Genomic DNA, 20,900 nt, shown 5'->3' on the forward strand with positions numbered 1-20,900 from the left:
AGGTTGAGGCTACTGCAAGTTCTAGCCAGCCTGCCCCACAGATCAAGACCCTATCTTAAAACAAAAAGCCAATATAATTTCCAGTAACAAAAAAATACGCAAGAACGAGTCAATATGCATGTGATGGTATTTTAGAAAATGAATACTTACAGTTAACAATCTAAATATTCACTATATGAATATACAACATGCATATCCCAACGTAAAGTTTACATGACTCAAACAGAATTTGATGTCAGTTGCTGAGTAAATGTGAGCTTTCAAAATATAAATTGTGAATGCCAAAGAAATCTTAAAAAATACCTAGAATAAGCCTCAGTTTCCTAGTACACAAAGCTTTGTTGAGCCCATTTAATTAATCTTGAGACAGGGTCTCACTCTGTAGCTCAGCTGGAAGCTCACTCTATATCCAATTTTGGCCTTGAAATCCTATCAATATTCTTTTATCAGCTACCTAGCTGCTGGTATTCCATGTGAGTTACCAAGCTCAATTGTAGTCTGTTAAGTCAGCTCCCTATCAACAAAACCCATCAGGGTTAAAAACTTACTCAAAAGCTCTTTTGGGGTGGCACTTACAACCTTTCCTTATAGCCCATTTCCATGCCTCTGTGACTTCTACAGCATTAGATACATTCTCTACCAGAGACCCCTGCGGTCACTCTAGGCTGGGACTTGGGTAGACAGCCTTTACCATCACTCCTGTCCTCCATCAGTCTCTCCAGACTCACTCTGAATCCTGCTGCAGCCTGACAAAAGTCCTGGGTACAAGGGACATACCTCAACATCATAAAGACAACCTACAGCAAGCCCATAACATCATCTTAAATGGAGAGAAACTCAAAGAATTTCCACTAAAATCAGGAACAGGACAAGGCTGTCCACTCTCTCCATACCTATCCAATATAGTACTTGAAGTCTTAGCTAGAGCAATAAGACAACTGAAGGAGACCAAGGGGATATAAATAGGAAAGGAAGAAGTCAATATATCTTTATTTGCAGACAATAAAAGTCTATATATAAAAGACCCTAAAGATTCTATTAGTAAACTCCTACAGCTGATCAACATTTTCAGCAATGTAGCAGGATACAAAATTGACACAGAAATCAGTAACTTCCCTATACACAAATGACAGTCATGGAGGAAGAAACCAGGGAAACTACAGTACCTTTCACAAGAGCCTCAAAAATGTATCTTTAGATAGTGCTAACCAAGCAAGTGAAGGACGTGTATAATAAAAAATTTTAAGACACTGAATAAAGAAACTGAAGACACCAGAAAATGCAAAGGCCTCCTCCCATACTTAGGAATTGGAAGGATCACTACTGTGAGAAATATCCATCCTACCAAAACCAATCAATAGGTTCAATGCAACCCCTAACAAAATTCTTCACAGAATTTAAAAAAAAAAAACAAAACCAAAAAACCAAAACCAAAAAACTCAATTTTATACGGAAACACAAAAAACTCAGGCTAGCTAAAACACTCCTGAATAATGAAAGAACTCTTGTGCCTGCTTGTATCTGAAGAGAAATAGAGGAGGAGTGGTGGATGGGGCTGGCGTCGGGGGAGGGAGGAACTGAGATACTTGCTCATCCACATTCATGCCTGGCCTACCTTTTTAATTTTTACTTATTTTTCTTTTATACAATATATCCCGACCCCAGCTTCCCCTCCCCCCACTCTTCCTCCAGAAAACGGCAGACCTCCCAGGGACATCAACTCAACATGGCGCAAGAAGATGCAGTAAGACTGGGCAAACCCTCACACTAAGACTGGGAGAAGCAGTCCAGTAGGAGGAAAAGGGTCCAACCAAAAAGCAGATAAGAGTCAGAGACAGCCCGACTCCCACTGTCAGGAGTCCCCCCAGAACACAAAGCTAAACATCACAGCATGTATGCAGAGGACCGAGCTCAGACTGTCAAGCTCTGTGACTGTTCATAAGTCCTGCTTAGTGGATTCCACAGGTAGTGCTCTTCCAGTATCCTCAACCCCTCTAGCTCCCACAGTTCCTCTTCCCCCTCTTCTACAGGGTTCCCCAAGCTCCAAGGGGAGGGACCTGATGGAGACCTCCACCCTGGGCTCTCTCCGCTTCATGTCTGGCCATGGGTCTCTGCAGCTGCTCCCACCTGCTGCTAGAGGAAGCCCCTCTGACCACAACTGGACCAGTCACTGACCTATAAGTGGAGCAGAACATCATTAGGAATCATTTCATTGACTTTTCTGAGGGGGCAGGCAGTCGTGTTTGGTTAGACCCTAGGTTTCTAGGTTATCCAGCCTCCAGTTCCTGGTCATCTAGGCAGTGTTGGGCATGGGCTCCCTCTAATTTGTGGTGTGGTTGTCCACTCCCACAAGCTCAGAGCCACCACTGCCCCAGCACATCTTGCACACAGGACAGATAGTAGGTCCAAGATTTTGTGGCTGGGTTGGTATCCCAGTGCCTCCACTAGAAGCCCTGCCTGGTTACAGCCTATTTTTTAATAGCTCCAAAGTGGAAACAACATAGATGTCCATCAACTGATGAATGGATGAAGAAAATGTGGTACATTTACACAATGAAGTTTTACTAAGCCATTTAAAAAGCGAAATTCACAGATACATGGATGGATCTAGAAAAAAAAAATCATCCCGAATGAGTAAACCAGATACTGCCTGCCCGCCCGCCCTGAGTCCCCCCCAACAACAACAAATACTGTATGTTTTCTCTAATATGTGGATGGTAAGTTTTAAGCTTTCCATATATGTGTTACAATCTGAATAACCACAGAGGTTAGGTATCAAGTAACAGATTAGCAGGTAGGAGAGGATCTTCCAAAGATGGAGAAAAAGAATATAGTGTTATAAAAAGGTAAGGGGAAATCAGAATCGCAGGATTAAAAGGGGAGAGGAATGAGAAAGCAGGTTAAAGGAGGGCATATGGGGAGAGATAACTAATACCAAAGGACTTAAAAAAAGACATAGAAGTCTATTGAAAAAGCTTCCTATAATAAAATATATACTTTATTTATGGTGAAAGAGAAGTCACCATGTAATGGGGAAACACAATGCCCCAACCAGATGTCTTATGCCAACAGTTAAACCTCCAGTACCAGGAATGGATTATATCTAGTGGATCTGTTGGCCAAAGGGATCCCATGGAACACCCCAGATATCACAAGCTATTGCCAAGTCTATTTATTGCTCTCTACAACCTATGGTAGGCACGGTTGCCAAAGACAACACTTAACTTACTTATGTCTTTGAACATGGAGAAGGCAAGCTGGTGACTGACTAGAAGCTTCACACCTGTTGACTAGCACTCATGGTGCTGGAAAGGACTCCACACAATGGAAGGAGAAAGGTTATCATCACTATCACCCAGCTACAATCCCTGCTACCTACAACAGCCACCTCTCTGCAGGACACACTGGCACAATGGTGGCACAAATGTTATGTGATGAGCCAACAACTTTTGGATAGGATTTAAGGCCACTTCATGAGATGGAACCCACACCTGATAATGCCAGAGTGGCCAAGACCCTAGACTAGATAAATCATGTACCTAGGGGAAAACCCAATATTATTATTCTGCTAAAGGAGTAATAAAATGACTCCCACTGCCATATATCAGTGCCTTACTCAACCCTCACCAGAAAAGCTTCTTGAAGTTGCTAGGAATTAACAAAGGGACCCACAGCTAGACATGCCAAGAGTGAGAAACTTGGAAGCACTCAGTCCTTTATCCTTTCCTCTAGGCTCAAAGATCCATGCAGAAGAGGATGTGGAAAGATTGTAAGAGGCAGAAGTAATGGTTGACTCCAAGGAAACAGTGTCTTCCAGACACAACAGTATATATGAACTCAGAGACTGTAGCAGCAGGCATATGACCTGCACAAATTCAAGTTAGATGAGGTCCCATATTTAACCAAGAAGCTATTTGCAACTCATATCCCTGGGGAAATGGAAAATCAGTGTGCTCTAATGGAGTGTCACTGGGTATATCAACCACACCCCAGGGCAGGCCCCATGTCCAGGAGCAGCTGATCAACACAAAATGAATTCCGCATTTTTTATGAGATTTTTGCTTTATTTTGTTTTGGTGTGTGTGTGTGTGTGTGTGTGTGTGTGTGTGTGTGTGTGTGTGTGTGTGTGTGTGTATGTGTGTGTGTATACACATATATGGATGAATGTATACACATATATGGATATAGGAAAGAAATATATATTTATATATACATAGAAAGTCTGTGTGTGTGTACTGAGTGAGAGAGAAAGGGAGAGAGAATGGAGTTTGGTGGCTACAAAGCTGGGGAGGATCTGGGAAAAGTTGGGGATGGAAAATATGATCAAAATATAGTGTACAATTTTTTAAATTTACTCAACCATTTTTGTAATACAATAACTAAGATTCTGAGTACAATCAGAAGGCCATTACTTAAGTCTCAGCATAAAGCTGCTTTCTTTCCTTTCTTCTCCATTCCTGTCTTGTTCTTGTGTTTAAATTATGTACACATAGCTCTTTTCTCAGAAACTACTCAGAATACCAAATTGATTTGTGCATTAAAAGTTTTGCTATCAGTCTGAGAGGAAAATATAAAACACATAATACAAGAGTTGCTATTTTATCATTAGTAACATCTAACTTGTGCAGCAGTTTGAGGTGTTAACTATAGAAATGTAATTTACATCTTAATTTTTAATAATTATAAGACATATAGCCACAGGAGGAACCTACCAACACTCCTAAGGCTTACCTCATTCTTTAGTGATGGCGTGCCATAGAACAGTTTCCAGTCCCCAAGTTATCATTTTTTTTCATACTAATACTGTCTAAGAGCAAAATATACTTCCAATACCTTTCTGTAGCCCACAGCAAGAAACAATGAAACCTGAATGTCATGATTATGTCTCACAGATGTTGGGGAAAGCTACCAAGTTGGCACTTTATTTTCAAGTATGAGTAATACAATTAAATTCAAGAAAATAATATAAAAAGCAAGCACGGAGTCTAACTACTGTGGCGTTATTACACACATTTACTTCTGTTTTTTCCAACATGCTGCTGCTTGTGGGCAGTAAATGCTGAATGCATCCTTGGCTTTCAGTATGTTTAAACAAATGGGACCACTGGCCAAGAGCTGCCAAATTATCATTTACTTTGCAGAAGGAGGATGAGAAGACAGAGAAAGATGAGGAGGAAAGAAAAACTTCTGAAAGCTGATTTTCTTTATGCTCTTACTACCACATATTTCATTCTTTCATTTTACAAACAGAAAAAGAAATGTAATTAATGAGCTATCAGGTGATCCCACTAGTTTTCTACATGCTGCCTGGGACTCACCAAACCACAGTTTTTCTTTGTTCACATTCAGGTTATTTATTTATTAGAAATGGTTCCCTTTGTTTTCCATTCTCCATGTCACCTCTCTTGTCCCCTACTATAACAGACTGAGGATACTTACATCTTTATTCCAATAGTTATAGAATGTGGCTATTTTTCATGAGTAATGTGGTTTCCCATGGTCTTCAGGGTTCACTGACAGGGCAGCTGATATGGGCAGTGACTCACAAATCTTCATGACTAGTTAGTATTCTTGTGGATAAAATATGGATCTACTGTCTATGTACCCTGCACAAAGAATTAAATATTACACTATACCTACTCTGGGATATACACTGTATTAAAGATCATGGCTGGTGCCTAATGGCATCAGTCAGTCTTTGACCTTATGCTATTTGGGTCATCCAGTTATCAAACCAAACATCTGAATTATCTGTGACTATTTGTTTTTGACTATGCCAGCTAAACATATGAGAATTAGAGGCACCAAATTAAAAAACTGTAGGCTTATGATCAAGTGAACACTGTAACTGCAGTGATGATTATAATAAAGCAGAACAGAAAATTCTAAGTCTATAAGAGAAATAAACAGTACAATTCAGTCTAAAAAACTTTCATCTAAATTTTGTTTTAAATTACTCAGAAAAAATAAAATTATTGAGAAAGTGTGTGTACAAGGTCATATTGATCCTATTACTTAGTTCTCAATGAAGTTTTAGCAAATAAAAAGCATGTCTGAGCTGGGTGGTGGCGGTGCACGCCTTTAATCCCAGCACTTGGGAGGCAGAGGCAGGTGGATCTTTGTGAGTTCGAGGCCAGCCTGGTCTACAGAGCGAGATCCAGGAAAGGCACAAAGCTACACAGAGAAACCCTGTCTCAAAAACAAAAACAAAACAAAACAAAAAGCATGCCTGTGCCCATATGTATGTGGAATCATATACCCTTGAATATAGAGACCAGGATCAGTCTTGGAGTATGCACCTTGTTCTCTTGAGAGGCTCTCATTCGGATCTGGTGCTCACCAACTACACTAGGCTGGTTTATTAGTTACTTTCCCATAGTCGCAACAAAAGAGAATGAATGTATAGAAAGAAGAGTTTATATGAGTTTCCATTTCTAGAGGGAAAAGAGTCCGTTGTCATGACAGCAGGTTAGTATGGCAGCAGGCAGGCCTGGTGACTGGAGCTGCTGAGAGCTCCCATCTCCAGCAGGAAATTGAGATTGCAGAGAAGCAGGGTATGGCACATGACTTTTGAAGCCTCAAAACCTGCCCCTAGCAACATACTTCCTCCAGCAAGGCCACACCTCCTAACCTCCAACACCTATCCAAACTACTCCACCATCTGGGGACCAAGTATTCAAATGCCCAGGACAAGGTGAGCATCTCATTCAAACCACCACAGCCAGATAGCCAACAAGCCTCAGGGATGTCCTGTGTGCATCTCCCCAGTGTTGGGATTACAGGACAACACTACCATCAGGCTTTTTACATGTGTGCTTGTACGGTAATGCTTTATAAACAGAACTATCTCCCTAGCTCCAGAGATTTTCTTTTACACATTCAGTGTGTTGTGTTTGTAAATGCACTGCCTTATTCACTCTGCAAGGGGTGATGACACTAACTCTGTATATGCTGTGTGTATATATTTCCACAAACCAAAGGTGACCGGGGACACAAGTCCCTGAAGTCACCAAGCCAGAATAAAAGCTAAGCACAGAGAAGCTGCATGTAAATACCTCTGAGCCTGAGTATTTTTCAGAGCTAAGAACATGGTGATTAGTAAATTAAGAAATCGTAATTTTTGCTTTTATTTTAACTCGTACTTGGCTTAAAGAAGTTACCATGATTAAATATCACCAAATGGAATTTGGAAAAGTCTGAACACTAATTCAATGTTCTCTTATTAAGTATCTTTTTGAAGAAGTATTTTCCTTGCCCATTTAATTTAGAAAAGTTGAAAGCACTTTATTGTTAGTGATTTTGAGGTAGCACAGGCAGCAAGCCTCTTGTCTCAGCGTTCTCAATCCCAGAACTACAGGCATGTGCCACCAAGCCCAGTGGTCACAGTGTAACAGTACTGCTTAATTTTCAGCATCAATTAAGAAGACTTTTTTTTTTTTTTTTTTTTTTGGTTTTTCGAGACAGGTTTTCTCTGTGTAGCTTTGCGCCTTTCCTGGATCTCGCTCTGTAGACCAGGCTGGCCTTGAACTCACAAAGATCCGCCTGCCTCTGCCTCCCGAGTGCTGGGATTAAAGGTGTGCGCCACCACCGCCCGGCTTAAGAAGACATTTTAAGAGTCATTTCTGCAGTGTTATCTCTTCCCTTTCTCAAGAAATCTTTTTAGGACATGCAATATTAAGTCATCCAACAGCAGTCTAAAATGCACAAAAGTACCAAGTTGATCAACACATTATTTCACAAATAATTAGTTCAGAGCTTAAAGTAACAAAGCGCAATAACACAGTTTTTAGATTCATATGCAAATCCAGTTGGGTGCAGTGGAAGGCATGCACAGTTCAGGTTACAGAGGAGACAGAGGGAGGGCTATGCAAGCCACAACACAAATACTTCCTCCTTCACAGAGGAAACAAAGTCATGAGGAGAACAGTCTTCTCTACTTTCTACTACCATCTACTAGTAAACATGGGGTTAACTATTTCAAGTTCAGTAATAGTTAATAGTAAATAAAAGAAAGTGAGCTGGTTTACTTTAAACAGAAGGAAAGACATTTCAGTCAAGGGAAATTGTAGGTATGTCATAAACTAAGGTCTCTGAAGAACCGAAGAAAACACTGGAAATCCTAAGATTACTCCTCATTGTCAGAAAGGGCATTTTTTTTTCCTTTGCTGAGACTCAAAATGTTAAGAATTCCAAAAAGAATTTAACATTAGAAAAATTGTTATCACTAAGGTAATGATTTATAAAATAATTAAAATGCAGTCTCCATGAGTTGATAAGCTTGCCTGTGAGCAGGATTTCAACATCTGTCAGTTTCCTGGTCTAGGTGGGAAGCAGGAGGAGGTTACACTGAGTTGCCATTAGCTACGATACTTCTTGCTCCTTTCTTTCCATACTGTGTCTACTATGGTCTATGTACAGAAAGAACCTACTGTGTGTTGTGTCTGGTAATGGGAAACACACCCTCAAATCTTGCTACTTTTAGCTTTCTAATCACTAATCATTATAATTCAAATTCTGTTTATTTTTTAAAGTAATTCTTCCTAGACAAAATCATGGTAAATTGGTCAGAAATTCTTTTTTTTTTCCCCAAGAAAAACAAGGAGTGACTTTTTATGCTGATTCAGGAAAAATTATAGCAACTATAAATTATTTTTGTGTGCACTTTCTCAGAAAACAGAATAAATGCTTGATGTCAACTTCAGCCTTAGTTTAGTCATATTGGTTTGGCCTGTCTACTGCTGGGAGAGCAGCAAGAACATGAAGAAAACCCCTGACACAGCACGGCACTAATTGCTAAGGGCTGCAGGGAAAGCAGGAACCCTTAGGAAAGTCCTCGGGCACAGGCAGTCTAAACCCAGGAGACACAGCACACCATTAAGAGGGTGTGAACTGGGGCTTAGCTGACGGGAAGGCAGTGGTTCCCCACCTTTCTAATACTGTGGCCCATTAATACAGTTCCTCATGCTGTGGTGACCCCACCCCCTAGTTACTTCCTAACTGTAATTTTGCCTCTGTTATGAATCATAATGTAGATATCTGATATGACCTGCAGGGTATCTGATATGAGACCCCATGAATGGGTCATTCATCCCCAAAGGGGTCATGACCCATAGGTTGAGAAGTGAAGATGAAAGGGAAGAACAGAAGAAACCCAGTTCAACTCTTGACTATATTAACTTGACCTGTATTCCACACTAACAATCCAATATATAAGAAAGTGTGTTCACTTCCAGAGATTAAATGCTATTCATCACACCTACACCATCACTAAAAAATGCGAGAGTCACCATGCTTGGCTGTATCCTTGAACAGATGGATTTCTGCCTCTGGAATGCTAGGATTAAAGGCGTGTGCTACCACTGCCTATCCTCTATGTTTAATATTGTGGCTGTCCTGTTGTCTGACCCCAGGTAAGTTTATTAGGGTGCACAATATTTTGGGGAACACAATACCACCACAGAGAGATGAGACACTCTAACAGCTTACTCCTGAAATAACTAATCTTCATGTTTATTTACAAGTATAATATATGCTTATTGCACATTAGAACATTTAAAAGAACCAAGTGAAAAGATCCTAGGCACTGCAAACAGGGAGAATTACAGGCCTGTGTATGAAGCAAATGCATCTAAATTCCCTGATGCTTCACCTGATTTATTCCCGGACCATACACATTTTAAAAAGTATCAGCCCTATTACACTGCAAATGTAGTATACATTATATAACTATTTTAAAAATAGCCCAATTGTACAAATTATGATTTGATTTTAAAATTCATGGTCAGAAAAAATAAGACTTTAGAATTAAGATACTAGAAATAGTTATGGAGGAAATATTTTATTACTTAGAAATAATAAGACAACAGGAACACTATACAAGAACGATGCAACTGCCCTCACTTTAAAATTCATTATTTTTACCCAGAAGTTTGAGCATCAATCAATTTTAACATCAAAAGCGAGTTTTTAAAAAAAATCAGTTGTAGTGACATTCCTGCTGAGCTCCTGGCTTGCTCCAGAGAGCAGCACCTAGCCCTAATCCTTCCTTTGCTTAAGCACACCTTTTGTTTCTCTTACCTTTTGTTTCCCTTATCACCCTACGTGAATCTTGTTAGAGAGTCAAGGATCTGAGAGTCCCCTAAGGATCAAAGGCCTATGTAAAACTTGGTCCAGGAAACCCGGAAAACCATGGTACCTGATAAATCAAGTAATTTGCACCTGGCATTTGGTCTCTGGGAGCTCCTTTTGGGTTGCTTTAAAGGTACGGAGATTAACTATCTAAACTGTAAAATGGAGTAAAGAAATATGCCCTAGGCAAAGAGTTAGTGCTTCAGTCCTTCGAGGCTGGACCCCCCTGCAGCCATGAAAGGCTAGATTCATTCTTAAAATGCCTCTGTGTCTTCATTCCATGGATCCGTGTGAACCCACACACTCGTGTAGCGACCACACAGCTACAATCAGTAATGATTCTCATTTACTTATGAATTCAAGAAACATATAGCAATCAGAAAACAAATCTTGGCTTATCATCACCATTCTTTTCCTTATCACAAAGAATTACATAACATTATATCTAAATAAGATGAAATTATACTGATACATTTATTTTTCCCTCCTTTTAGTGAAAATATTTTTTTCTCACATAGTATATATGCTGATTATGGTTTCCTCTCCCTCTACTTCTCCCATATCCTCTCAATCTTCCCTCTCATCCAGATCAACCCCCTTACTGACTCTCATTAGAAAACAAAGGGGTTTTTAAAGGATAATAATGAAATGAAACAGAATAAAGTAAAGTGCAAGAGAAAACAAAAACTAACACACTGGAATGGACAGACAGACAAACAGATGGAGAAGAGCCCGAGAGAAGGTGCAAAAATCAGACCCACTCATTTACACTCTCAGAAATCCCACCGAAACACTGAAGTGGAGCCCTTAATATATACTCAGAGGACCTGGTGCAGACACGTACAGGCCCTGTGCACAACGCCTTCGTCTCTGTGAGTTCGTATGAACTTGAACTAGTTCATCTTGAACTAGACTGTCTTGCTTTCTTGGTGTCCTCCATGCCCTCTGGCTCACACCCTTTCTTTCTCTTCTTCTTCCGCAGGGCTCCCTGATCCTGTGGGAGGATTTGATGGAGACATGCCATTTAGGGTTGAGTGTTTCAAGGTCTCTCACTCTCTGCATTATGCCTGCTTGTGGGTCTCTATGTGTTCTCACCTGCTGCAGGAGGAAGTTTCTCTGATGATGGCTGGCAAGGCACTGATCTATGACTACAGCAGAATGTCATTAGGAGTCATGTTATTGCTACAGTTTTTGGCTTGTTTTTAGAACAGTAATATTAAGCTTTATCCTAGGTCCCTAGGCTACCTAGTCTCAAGCTCTTATCACCCAAGCATAGGAGTTCCATCTGGAGGCGTGGGTCTTGAGTCAAATCAGATACTGGTTGGTTACTTCCACAGACAGGCTTTGTGCCACCATTGCACTAGCAAACCTTCCAGACAGGACACAAACAGTTTGTGGCTAGATTGGTGCTTGCCTTTCTCTTTTACTACCCTGCAGAGTACCTTCCTGTACCAAAGATGCCGGAACACAGGGGTGAAGGCTCTAGGTAGGCACTAGCTTGACTTCTCCATGTTCAATGAGATGTTTAAGTGTTGTCTTCAGTAAATGGGGCCTTGCTGTCACTTTGTGTAGAGCAACCTACTGTCTTGGCAACAGTCTGGATTGTTTGGGGATTCCCATGGGATCCCTTTGGCCAATGACTCAATTAGATGTAATCCAATACAGGGACTGGAAACTTCACTGGGGACAAGAGATGTCCAGTTGGGGGCTCTATCCCCTCCATTATTTGGTGATTTCATTTACATCACCCTTATAGATGCATATATTTTAGGAAGCTTCTACACTATTAGGTTTCAATACAATCCCTCAAATGGCTCATAGTTATAGCTGTCTCTCCCTCATTTTCTCCATCATTCTCCTCTACTCTCTCCCTCTCAATTTGATCCTCCCAATCTAGCCCCTCCATTCCTATATATTCTATTTCCCTTTCCTAATGAGATCTAGCCTATCTGTCCTCCCCAGGACCTTCCTATATACCTAACCTTTGTAGTTCTGCAGATTGCAGCTTGGTTATGATTGCCTTAACAGCTAATATTCTCATGTAAGTGAATACATATCACATTTCTCTTTCTGGGTCTGGATCACTTCACTCAGGATGTTTTTCTACATCCATTCATTTATCTGCAAATTTCATGATTTTTTTTTTTAAACGGGTAATACTCCATGTGTAACCATCATTTTCTTTACCCATTCTTTGGTTGAGAGACATCTAGGTTGCTTCAAATTTCTAGCTAACATGACTAGAGCAGCAATGAACATTGTTGAACAAGTGTCTCCAGAGTAGTATGAAGCATCCTTTGGGTATATGGCAGAGAGTGGTATAGCTGGATCTTGAGGTAGATCAATTCCATTCTTCCTGAGACCACACTGACTTCTACCCTGGCTGTACAAGTCTGTAATCCCATAAGCAATCGATGTGTGTTCCTTTACTCCACATCCACACCAGCAGGAACTGTCACTTTTTTCAGTGATCTTAGCCACTCTAACTGGTGTAAAAGGAAATCTCAAAGTAGTTTAGACTTGCATTTCCCTGATGGCTAAGGATGTTGAACATTTCTTTAAGTGTTTCTCAGACTCCTCTGCTGAGAATTCTTTGTTTAGATCTGTATCCCTTTTTAATTGGGTAGTTTTCTTGATATCTTTATTCTTAAGTTCTTTATATATTTTGGATATATAAGGTATATATATGTGTGTGTGTGTATGTATATGTATACACGCGCGCACACACACACACACACACACACACACACACACACACACACACACACACACACACAAAGGTAAGAAGCCCTGAGGCAAAATACAGATGAAGAGAAACAGGTTAAGTTATAAGAGCTAGGGAGAAATGAACATTAAGATAAGGCCAAGCATTCATACCTAATATTAAGTCACGATTTGGGAGCTGGTTGGTGGCTCAAAAGAAAAAGCCTGGTACATTAGCTATTTTTTGTAGTGCCTGCACCAATGGTGTTCTGTTCAGAAAAGTATTTTCCTGTGCCAATGAGTTCAAGGTTATTCTCCACTTTCTCTTCTATCAGGTTCAGTGTATCTGGTTTAGATGCTTTAAATAAAATGTTATTAAAAACAAGTAACTTCTGAAAGACTGATTTCTAAGCTCTATAGTCTGCAGGAGACAATTCCCTGGGAGGGCCAGTATTTTTGTTTTTCTATGGGGGCTTCAACAGCATGAAAGAATGGGGTAAGGTGCTTTATTCTATGCACTAACTCCTAACTACCTTATAGTACAGCGTTTAACCAAATATCAGTTTGGTCTGTGGTGCAGTAAGTTGACACATGAAATTATAAAGATGTATTGTAACTTTGTATGTATGTGTGTTTTGTCAGCAGAATACTCACCAGGTACATGTCCAGTGCCTGTGCAGGCCAAATGAGGGTGCCAGATGCCCTGGAACTGGAGTCAGACTACCGTAAGCTGCCGTGTGGGTGCCCGTGACTGAATCCTTACCCTCTGCAGCAAGAGCAGCAAGAGCTCTCACCAGCTGAACCATCTCTCCCCAAGTCCCCACTTTAAAATTATGAATTCTAGGTAGCTTTACTCCCATTACTAGTTCCTCCCTGTTCCCTTCATTCTATGTATCCCATCTGATTAAAAGTATCTGAACCTTTTGCTAAATGAGAAGTTTATTTAACTTTTTGAATATTCATTCTCAAATGTACAAATAAGCTACTGTTGACCTATGTCCTGGTCAGCCTTAACTGTCAACTTGACACAGCCTGGAGTCATCTCAGGGAAACCTCAAAGGGCCCACACAGATCAGCTGGCCTGTGGGCATGTCTTGGCACAGGGGCGGGGGTGAGTTGGTTTTCTGGACTAACGCAGGAGGCCCAGCTCCTTATGTACTATTCCACTCAATGGGCAGGTAGTCCTGGGCTGTGTGGAAAGCTAGCTAAGCACGGGCCTAGAGTGAGTCTGCATCAACATTCCTCCATGCTTTATGCTTCACCCTCTTGCCTGAGTTCCAGCCCTGACTCCCCGCAATGAGGGACTGAGACCTGGGAGTGTAAATAAATCCTTTCCTACCCCAGCTGCTTGCAGTCAGTGCTGAAAAATTATAGCAACAGAGATCTAAGAACACCTATTTCCTCCTCCGTGTGTCAATTAAGAGCCTTAGACTCATGATTCTCAACAGAGAAAAACAAGACCATGTAGGAGTAACAATAAAACCCAGAGGAAGAAAGCAACCTCTGCCCTTTCTGCATCGGCAACTGCTCCACCCTCTATGAGACACTTAAGCCCCACACAGGCCACTGTACAAATGTCTTTGGTGACAAAGGTGTTTCTAATTTCAAGCTGACTCATTAGAGATTCATTTTTCTCTGTGTTTACAGAAGGCTGCTTAAAACAGGAAGCTTCGACAGGTTCTGTTTTCTTTGGTTTAGCGGTCTACCTTCCGTGGTATGCTTCTCTTCTCATGACTGTCCGAATGACTAACCCTCCGCTGGACTTGAGATACACGTCCTATCAATTACAAAGAAGCATCCTCCCATAAAGTACATCTGGAGTCCCAGTTCGGAAGGGGCTGAGGCAAGAAGACGTTGAGTTTGAAGTCAGCCTGGGCTACCTTATAGAGACAGCCCTTCTCACCCCTCCACCAACTTCTAGATTTCATGCTTCCATAGTACTAATGTATTTTCTCAATCCTTAAATTTTACAAGTATAATCTTTATTATGTGATTAATATCCTCAAAAGAAGAGTGGGAAAACATTGCTGGTGTTAAAAAGGAGGCCTTCATACTTGAAGAAGAGGGCATCCAATGATCTAAATCACTCATAGTGGGGTCACTGTTTTGTGAACAGCATAAATCTGCCATTGTGAGCTGCATGATCTGAAGGATTTTTCTCTCTTCCCTTTACATACACCACTATTTAATTTTACTAAGTACAAAAGAAACTATTTTCCTGGATTAATAATAGGCATATCTATATTGTTTTTAAAGACAAAGTCAAAGATATTTATGAATTCTACCAGGGAAGAAAATTGCCAAACACTGAAGATTTATGTGCCTAAAGGTATGTCCAAATTTTTATTTAAGCTTTCAAATAAAGAAAAATTGCCAAACACACAAACATCATTTTTCAAATTCAAAAATCATTTTTTTCATGGTCCAGGTGCAGGTAGCATCCATTAAAAACCAGATCGAAAAACAAAAGTTATAAATATTCCATTAGTGGAATTATAAAAATGAGTCATGAGGATAAGAATCATGATAATCATTAAATATTCATATCAGAGGCATAAACTTGCATTCTGTGATATATATTATATTCAGATTTAAATGATGCCTTTGTGTAGGGATATATCAAAGTTTTAATGTATTGATACATGTAATACCAAATCAGGAAAAGAAGAGGTAAACTCTGGTCCCCAAGATCTGGTACCGCAGATGCAGTTTGAAATGAGGTCACAGCATGGCATCTGATGGGTACATCAAAGATTTGCCTGCTGCAATTAATATTAACTCTGAACACTACTACATGTCTCATATCAGTTACAACTATTTGATGATGATTCCTAAAAAATCCTTCCTATAAGTAGATGACTTAAAAAATGACATTATTTAAATACAACAGACTAGTATGGATTAACTGGTTTCAACAAGCAGTAGAAATTTATGTCTAAGCTGAAACTTCAGCTTTAACAGATAAAATGAACGTGGTAAAAATAAGAGTAAAAAAGAGTTAAAATACACAAACTCCTTTTTCCAGGGCTTGATAAAGTGACCTTCTCTATGTCACCTAAATCTTAATAATCAGGATATGAGAGAGATTTGTCCTGACTGTGGGCCAGGCAGGAAAACTCTAGCTATAAATGACGCCCAATGTGGGGCAAGAGTTTCCACCTAAATAAGGTTAAAACCTTCCTTTTTGAAAAAAAGGAAAAGTGCTATGGGATGGTCTGTATGTCAAATATGTTGCTGATTGGTCAATAAATAAATCACTGATTGGCCAGTGGCCAGACAGGAAGTATAGGCGGGACAAGGAGGAAAATAAAGCTGGGAAGTGAAAGAAAGGCTGAGTCAGAGACACTGCCAGCCGCCATGATGACAAACAGCATGTAAAGATGCCAGTAAGCCATGAGCCAGGTGGCAAGGTATAGATTTATAGAAATAGATTAATTTAAGCTGTAAGAACAGTTAGCAAGAAGCCTGCCACGGCCATACAGTTTTTAACCAATATAAGTCTCTGTGTTTACTTGGTCGGGTCTGAGCGGCTGTGGGACTGGCAGGTGAGAGAGATTTGTCCTGACTGTGGGCCAGGCAGGAAAACTCTAGCTACAAGGAAAAGTCAAGCCAATGGCCATCAGACTTTTTGACTCTGGCACAAGAAAGCAATCTGGCATCCAAGACACAAAAACAGCAAGTGTGAAAAATGTGTACACTTTCTTATTGGCTCCCCCGACCCCAAAATCATCTACTTTTGTCATATGCAGTACCCTCAACAGGTCAGCTCCACCATCGTATCTGTGAAACTACAAACAATTACTCAAAAAACCACTATTCCATGTCTTTGCTAATGTGTCGCTTTTTATAATGTGGTGCTACTTAGAAACTAATCAAGCATGGACAAACACTTGTTTATTCTTCTCTGATATTTTTGTTAACAGTAAAAATTTACTTGGTGTTTCTTAAATCATTTTAATAATAAGAGATTTCAAAGTGTAAACAATCAGTTACTGAAGTATTCAATATTATTTAAACTTGGTACAATGCTAACCAAGAACCAACCAAATGTGTAATGCCCCAGTCTCCCCCTTCACATTTAAACTTACAGACTGCATCACAGCTGGCCCGTTAAAACAGCTTCCTAAACCTCTGTCTCACATCTTTTCCCACATCCACACTGTATGCTGCTATGAAGGTGAAAATATCAATCACAGCTACACTGGGAGATTTGTTGTTGTTGTTGTTATACCTTAAAATATACAAGGGGGGGGTGACAGGAGGGCGGGGGAGGAGAGAGTGCTCCCATCCCATGAAGAGCTAAAAGAAACAAGTATTTGTCATAGAACAGAGATTATGTATACCTTTTGGACATGTGAATGTTTTAAGCTTTTTATATAAGTATGTAGAGACTCACAGCAAGCTATCAGAGATACAGACGCACACAGGCATGGGCATATACACGTGCAGACACGCATGTATGTATGCACTCACACAAACAAAAAACAAACATCCCAACCCCTCCAAGGCTCCCAAACCACAAGCATGCTCTTGTTGACTACTTCTTCCTGTGTCCCAGGGGAATATCACATGATTCAGGTACAATATCTCCATCAGGAAATCAACACTGGTAAATGTCTAAGGACTCTATATTCAGACTTCATTACATTTTATTTTGGGTGTGTACATGTACAGATCTAAGCAATTTATCTATGCCTAGATTTGTGCAATAACACTAGTACAGTGTTTTCAGTACTCACTTTTAAAGCAAATTAAGATTCTTAGCAAACTGGCTACATACACAAACTAATACACAAACTTACTTTTTTCTTTATAGAGACTTCAACCTGGACATATCATACAAAGTACCTGGGGTTAAAGTTAAACTAGTGGAAAATTAAGTCAAAATTTGTTGGAAGTTTTAAGTTTCATACTTGAGGTAACCACCAGAACTCAACGTATTAGGGCTATGTCTTGCAAATTACACTAGCCTCACTAAGTACACAGTATTATTTCCTGGATCCTGTTAAAGAGTAACACAGAAGTCATTAGATGGAGCACATGAGCAGAGTCTGCAGAACCACCATCAAAGAACCACACTTACTGCTAGCCTGCATTTTTACATAGTTTTCCTAAGTGTATATAGGGTTATCCTAATAATTCCCTGCTAGCATTTTGTCTCAAGGGTCTGTTTAAGAACTATACCATTCTTCTTTTGGGTAAGAATCATATAAGCCAAATTTTTGTTCTCTGTGGGCTGCCGAGAAGCTCCGGTTTTATTAATGCTCACATATGGTCAAGTGTATTCCTCCTTCCTACAGAGTTTTCCTTTGCCCTCCTTTATAAGCTTCCTGTCTTTTATGTCTTCATTGTAAATATACAGTATATGTTAATGTATATACATTAGGTTGCATTATTGTTTAGAAATGATTATCACAGTATTTATTAGCTTTGCATTATAGTTTATAATCTATGTTCTACTCTCATATATAAATCCTATTTGGAGGTGGAGAGCGAGACAGGGTCTCACTGTGTAGCCCTGGCTGTCCTAGAACTTGCTCTATAGACCAGGCTGGCCTTGAACTCACAGATCTGTTTGCCAAGTGTTGAGATTAAAGGTATGTCCCACCACACTCAGCTATAAGTCCTATTTAATTCATGAAACAAGTAAAATCAGATATATTAAATGATAATTTAGTAAATGACACAGCTGAAATGATATCTCTTTACATTACCTGCCTTCCAGGGGGCATATTAAACGTGTATGTATTTATAGATCATTTTTAAACAAGCTATTCCTTTCCTTATCTAGAATGCACTATTGGATCTATGGAAACCAGTTGGAAATCATACTCTCACCACCACTGTGGTGAAGTCACGTACTTAACTCTAATCACCCTCAAGGTGTCTGCTTTTGTCCATGTTATTTTCTCTATTATGTTTACAACATGATCCTTTTTCATCCATGTTTTTTAGAGCTTACAAGAACTATAAAACAGCATCTACTTCAGTCCACACAGGACATTTTTATTTAGTATTGTCACATGGTAACAGTCATTAATAAAATCTACGTTTCATTGCAAAAGTTATTCATTCTTCTATAAATGGCACACTTTGAGAGTAAGTCAAGTTTTAAGATAAAACAGACTGATTAAAGTTCAAGAATCTTACTTGTATGCTACTAGCTGATAATTCAATTTCTTCTGAAACTAAACACTGAAGGACAAAAGGAAACAAAACCCTCTGACTGCATAACCAAATAATCTAATTGATCACTGAAATAATTAGTTCTAAGTGCCAGTATAAACAATTCTATTTAGTAAAGCTGCTGCAAGTATTGATTACCTGCACCACTTCAAAGCATTTCTATCCTATATTAATCTAACCAACTTTCATTATAAAACATTTTTAGCTATTATTATTATTATTATTTCTTGGCATTTGCAGTTAAAACTAGATTTGGCCCTTATATAAAAATAATACAATAGTGGGGCCAGGGAGATGGCTTAGTGAGCAAGAGCGCTTGTCTGCAAGCATGAGAACCTGAGTTCCAATCCCCAGGGGTAACCTGTGTAAAAAGTTGGGCATGGCTATAGGTGCCTGTGACCCTGGCATTGTGGGGTGGAGACAGCTAGATCCTGGCAGCTCATTGCCTAACAAGCCTGGTCCAAACAGCAAGTTTTTGGTTCAGGAAGGGAACCTGTCTCAGGCAATCAGGATCCCGGTCCATCCATCCACCCATCAACAATCAGTCATGTAACACATTAAGAATCACTAACATACAGATGGGTACATGTGTGTATTTGACTATTCTTTTGTATACTGAAGTCAATTAAATAAACAGTTTTTGTTTCACTTCACAAACACTGACTTCGGCAAATCTGATTATGAACTCATTTTGATTATTTTATTCATTCAAGAAGTAGGACTATAATTTTCTGTGTAAGACAGTACATCATGTAAGACTCTTAAATATGCATACCGTTCTAATAGAATTATATAATAGTAAGTATTGCTTTATTACTATAAGTAGCATATTTGTTTACTTTTAAATTTTGACTAATGTGTTAATCTTGCTCTTTATATAAAAAGGTTAAATATTTAATTTTATATAATCATTTCCTGCTAGCCCCTACTCTTATCTTTTAACTAGCATATCAAATTCTATCTCCTAAACTAAAGCAGTAATATCAACAAGCAGAAACTCAAGTCTCCAATAACCAATGTATCCCTGGAAATGACAAATGCAGATGAGACATTACCATGGGCTTTTTAGAGCTTTAGGAACACTCAATCATATTAGAAATTTTAAATGTTTGTACATCTATATAAATTTTAAAAATCAATGAAAATAGGGAATGCTACAAAAAATTCCAAGTAAAGCAATCATACTCTTAGTCTTAAATACTGGCCTTGAAGGGGATGTCCACACAGGACAAGCATTTCTGAAATATAACATCATTTTTCTGTTTAAAACAACATTCCTGAGCAGGTTCTACTATACACACAGCTTTGCTCATTTCTTTCCAAACTGAAATACAATTTTTTCTGTCTTCTCTGAAAGATGTCAAACTTCTCAAAAATGGTTACTCTAGCAAAGTTAATAGTTAATCTGGCACACGAATTTTTTTTTTTTTTTGAGCTGAGGATCGAACCCAGGGCCTTGAGCTTGCTAGGCAAGCACTCTACCACTGAGCCAAATCCCCAACCCGGAGGCACACAAATTTTAACATGCTGCTTGCATCAAAGCTCTATTTGGATGGTTTGAAAGAGGAATCCATACTGAATGCCTGGAGGTTACATGAAGAAAACAAACTGACAATTTTAAATGAGTACTGTTCCCAGGCAGTGACTGTTTTCCATCTCCACATACAAAAGGGAGATGGATTCAAAGAGTTCATCGTCACCAAAGCCCCGCTTCCTTCGCTTGGTAGATGTGTCAGTCAGTTCTTGGTGTGGGGATTATATAAGAACGTTTTCTTCCGTTAGGAAGAACACCTATGATGGGAACTGACAAGGCTGTTACTAAACCTCAAGTCTGACCTACTTCTTTGGTAGAGTTCCATGAATTTTATGGTTACTTCTTTCAA

At 39.5% G+C, this 20,900-nt stretch overlaps 1 protein-coding gene across 6 annotated transcripts in view; it reads right to left on the bottom strand.

The window, feature by feature from the left end:
- Positions 1-20,900, bottom strand: part of Rap1gds1 (Rap1 GTPase-GDP dissociation stimulator 1) — a 142,671-nt gene that overhangs the window by 56,747 nt on the left and 65,024 nt on the right. The window lies entirely within an intron of this gene.

This window comes from Peromyscus californicus, unplaced genomic scaffold (assembly GCF_007827085.1).
Source record: "Peromyscus californicus insignis strain IS unplaced genomic scaffold, ASM782708v3 Scaffold_9__1_contigs__length_137607984, whole genome shotgun sequence".
Lineage (NCBI taxonomy): Eukaryota > Metazoa > Chordata > Mammalia > Rodentia > Cricetidae > Peromyscus > Peromyscus californicus.